Source organism: Carassius carassius, chromosome 6 (genome assembly GCF_963082965.1).
Source record: "Carassius carassius chromosome 6, fCarCar2.1, whole genome shotgun sequence".
In the NCBI taxonomy this organism is placed as follows: Eukaryota; Metazoa; Chordata; class Actinopteri; order Cypriniformes; family Cyprinidae; genus Carassius; species Carassius carassius.
In genome coordinates this window covers 38528961-38533569 of record NC_081760.1, presented here as the reverse complement: position 1 = coordinate 38533569, position 4609 = coordinate 38528961, and the positions used below count along the sequence as shown (strand labels likewise).

The following is a 4609-nucleotide window of genomic DNA, read 5'->3' as shown; positions in this document are numbered from 1 at the left end:
TCATCATTATCATCCTGCTTATAATGTGAGTTTAATAAATAAAACTGTAGTGATTATATGTTCATTTTTGTTCTGATGTAGTAAAAACTTGATCATATATGTTTGTTTATAAGATTTTATACAGTACAGATTGTGTCAAAGCATCTCTATAGTGTCAAACAGGAAAAAAGTGTATTGATAATGCAAGAGGACAATAGTAAAGTTACATTTTCAGTTAAAGTCAGTTCATCATTGATTCAGTGATGTCATCATCCAGATCAGCTCTCCTCCAATAGTATCTGTGCAATCAACACAATATTGCCAGAAATTAAGCTAATCAAACCAGAGATGACAGTAACAAGAAATCTAAACTCCATCGGTGGCAGAAATGGAGAAAAACCTTGGGAGAAACCAGGCTCAGTCAGGGACCAGTTATTCTCTGAACAGATGAAAGTAGCATGATGTGGTTTAATTCCAGTCTGCAGCACACGTGCAGAGGTCTTGTCTGGTTCTCGTAGTCGTGAGCTGATTAGGTCTTCACAGGGGATCTGTCTCTAGGGTTCATCTAGTTGTCGTTCAGGGTTGTAGAGGTTGTCTTGTGCTGATCCACCATCTGGTCTGGATATGGACTGGATCTGAGTGGCTACGAATAAGAATGAAACAGACTAACATTTGATTATGTCATTAATCTTACGATGTAACAAGTACATCAGGGGTTAAGTATATTAATGAATGCTGTTAATGTCTGTCATTATAACAGGAAGAAACGAAAGAGTGATCAATCTGAAGATCTAACAATGAAACAGGTAAATCAAAACAACTTCACAGAAGCAGAATATGTTTTAGTTATCTGATGTTATTTGATCTGATGTTGTACTTGGTCTGAAAAGTTTGAGACCTGCTGCGGTCTCAGAAGCTGCACCTCACCTCTGAAAATGTCATTTGTCTTACAGTTTTGACAATCTCTAGGACACATTTCTCAATAATTAGGTCACTTCTGTTAAAACTCTTCACACAGGGAGCACAACAACAGTCTCTGTTCGCTAAACTGTGAATCATTTATCACTGCTTTGACACTAAATGCATTCATTGATGACATCTGACAAAATTACATGAATTATTTTATCACTTCGACACAAACACCAACAATGTATGTACTATAAAGGCCAAACGTTTTCTAAACTGCTACATTTCAGATCAAATACAGAAATTTGCAAAATTTCTAAAGTAATATCATATAGGAAAATATTCTGAATGTAAAAATCAAATACTATCAAAGCAGTTGTAGCTGAACATATTCACAAGTGTTTGTCCTTCTCTTTCATTGCCATCTAGAGTAAGAGTAATAATTTTGCACTGTAATGTAAACATGGACCATGTGACAGCAGAGAGTACACAGTAAAAGCCAGAGTGTTAAATTAACGCTGCTCGGAGCATATATGGTCCCACTCTGAAAGAGTGTTAAATTAACACAGAAGCAGAATCAATATTAATGAGATAATTATGTGATTAATTAAGTGCTGATTGATCATAAGTGATAAACAGTGGATGTTAAGAAGCAGAACCACCAAACGAGAAAATCACTATTTGTGTGTCACCATTATAGTGGTCAGTGTTTGCTTTAGTTGTGATCTTGGCTTGTGACTTTTTAAATTTAAAATTAGCAAGCCAAGAGAAAAAATCATCAGGTTATAATGATTATGTTTTATTGTAATCATTGTTTGACATGATTCAATGAGCTCATTTACAGTCTTTTCATGAAGTTAAACTTCCATTATTGATTGTAACAGCTTTGATTCCACAATGAAATAGTCTGTATTTTCTATACATTTTGTAGGCACCTCTTGTAAGTGATCCTGAATTTTTTTATTTTTATTAAAGAGCCTTTACTTTAGGCACACACAGATAACAAGAATCAGCATATGAATCTCAACAACGGTGACAAACAGCATATTCAGATAAACAGATCTACTCTGAACATCACAAATCTAGATACTAAAAATTCACATAAAACAGCAAAAATAAAATATAGTTAGAATACAAAGTTTAAAAGACAGTTCAGCTCATAATTTATTCATGCCGCAATGCATGATGGGAGCCATGGATGAGTTTTTGTTGGCTACAACATGCTTTTTTGATGGTCACCGTTGTTGTGATGCTCACGCTGATTCTTGATGTCTGTGTGTCTAAACTAAAGAACTCTTTCTTTATGTAGAGCTAACTTTTAAAAACATGTCATATTATACCAAAAATGCTGGATCTCTTACTTTTTCACCTAATTTACATACGCAGTATATAATAACTCAGACATTCAAGTCACTCCATGAAAATTAGCTCAAACCAACTATCAATAACACATGATTGGCTTAGCTCTGGTCTGTCTGTATATTACAACTCAGCTACCACAGCCACACAAAATCTAAAGTAAATAACTGAAGGGTCAAAATACCAACTAAAGCAAACACTGACCACTATGATGGTGACACACCAATGGAGATTTTCTCGTTTGGTGATTCTGCTTGTTAACATCCAGTGTTCATCATTGTTGTGTTATTAGTGATAAAGTTTGTTTGTTTATGTAAGAATGCATTGATTTGAGACATTAATGAAGTCTTTTTGTAGTTTTGTGCATTCTGAATGTGAAATAAACTGCTGTATCAAGTTGAAAGATGTTAGGAGAACTATGAGAAGAGTTTTGAAAAAGTGACCAGTATTGAGAAATGTGTTGTGATTGTAAATCAACTGTAATTGTGTGTTTTTTGTCTTTCAGAATGATCTTTATGCAGATGTGTCACAGAGAGTTTCAGTTAATGACGAGTCTCTTTCTGAACATGATCCAGTCAATGATGCTCTGTATGCCAGTGTGAAACCCAGCAGATCCAGAGGAGAAACTCCTGAATCCGGAGATACTGAGGAGATCCAGGACGCAACTGTCCAATATCACCGAAAGAAAGAGAGGAACAGACCGGAAGAAGATGAATGTCAGTATGACGATATAAGTTAATCGGCTGCCATGAGGTGAGAAAACAACAACTTCACCAGCACAGATCATCTAATCAGAGATAACACTGTTGTGCTCCTGTTTGTTCAGATTTTCTAGGAAATCAAATGTTCAAACTGTGGAAGACTTATCAGTGATCTACAGCAATGTCGGATGAGAAGTCAGAAGTCAGAAAGAGCTTTATTGTATGTATGACTGCACAGACAAAACCTGCGTCCATCTGTTTAATGATTGACTGTTGGATTATTGTATAATTGTGGAAACATTTACTCATCTGTTTAGACCACCACCACTATATGTTCAAAACCCACATTTTCTTTGATTCTTCATATATGAGCAGAGGTGTCAAGTCCAGGGGTCAGAAAGTAAAAGTCCTGCCATATTTTTGTTCCACCCATGAACTCAGCAGCTGATTTCACCAGAGGAGGAACCAAGTCATTCCTTTCAAGTCACAAACGAGTCTCAAGTCAAATCCCAAGTCCTCAAAGAGTTAAAGTCAATGAGATAATTAAGAGACTAATTAAATGATGATTGTGCATTAGTGATGAACACCTGCCATTATTGTGTGTTACAGAGGATCAGATGCTGATGTTTTATTGGTTAAACTGATGCCACCATCATGGAGATCAGTGTTTGCTTCAGTTGGGCTCTTGACCTTTGGCTTCTTGTGTTAGGTATTTCCCTGTAAAAGTACATGTGCTGTTATAAAGCAGTGTGATCAGGATCAGTGCTGTGCAGAAAACCATTACTAGCTGGTTTTACATGACAAAGTAATTGTTAGGCATCAGTCTGTTTATTTCCAAAAAAAGTTTATTTCATTTAACATATGTTCAGTTTTTTTTTTAATAAACTACCTTGTGGAACTGCCACATGCAAATAAACCGTTGGTATAATAGTTATAATGAAATAATTTTAAATCTAATGTATGTAATGAATATATATATATATTTTTTAATCTTGTCCTACTAAGACGCACAGACATCATGACCCAGCATATGAATCTCAACAATGGTGACAATCGTGTGATAAGTGCTCATGTCTAAAATCCAGAGCCTGTATAATTTTCCCCCAATATTTAAGAATTGCAATAATATTTGTTTAATAGGACTTTTTTGTAGTTCAGAAATAGCTGTACATCATGTAACAAACCAAAGAGAGACACCCTCATGGTGTTCATTAAATGTTTTAGATAAAAAAGAGCAATTTAATTTAGCAATTCAGCAATGTGTTAATGTTTACTATGTAACACAACCGCAAGTGCTTAAAAGCAAATTACTTTGATTTAGTTGGGCTCTTGACCCTTTTAATAATACAAACACTGATCTCCATGATGGTCGCATCATTTTAAACAATAAATCATCCGATCCTCTGTAATTTTCAATAACAGCAGGTGTTTATCACTACTGCACAGTCATCATTTAATTAGTCAGTTAATTATCTCACTAACTTTAACTCTTTGGGGACTTGGGATTTAACTTGAGACTAGTTTGTGACTTGAAAGGAATGACTTGGTTCCTCCTCTGGTGAAATCAGCTGCTGAGTTCATGGGTGGAACAAAAATATGGCAGGACTTTTACTTTCTGACCCCTGGACTTGACACCTCTGTATATGAGGAGATATACAGTATAT

General features: G+C 35.3%; 1 long non-coding RNA gene across 1 annotated transcript; it reads left to right on the top strand.

Moving 5' to 3' along the window:
• The first annotated feature begins 739 nt into the window (after positions 1-739).
• On the top strand, positions 740-3484 carry LOC132142868 (uncharacterized). The gene is made up of 3 exons (XR_009434115.1): positions 740-785; positions 2750-2997; positions 3071-3484. It is a non-coding gene; the product is annotated as an uncharacterized LOC132142868 (long non-coding RNA).
• Positions 3485-4609: the final 1125 nt, after the last annotated feature.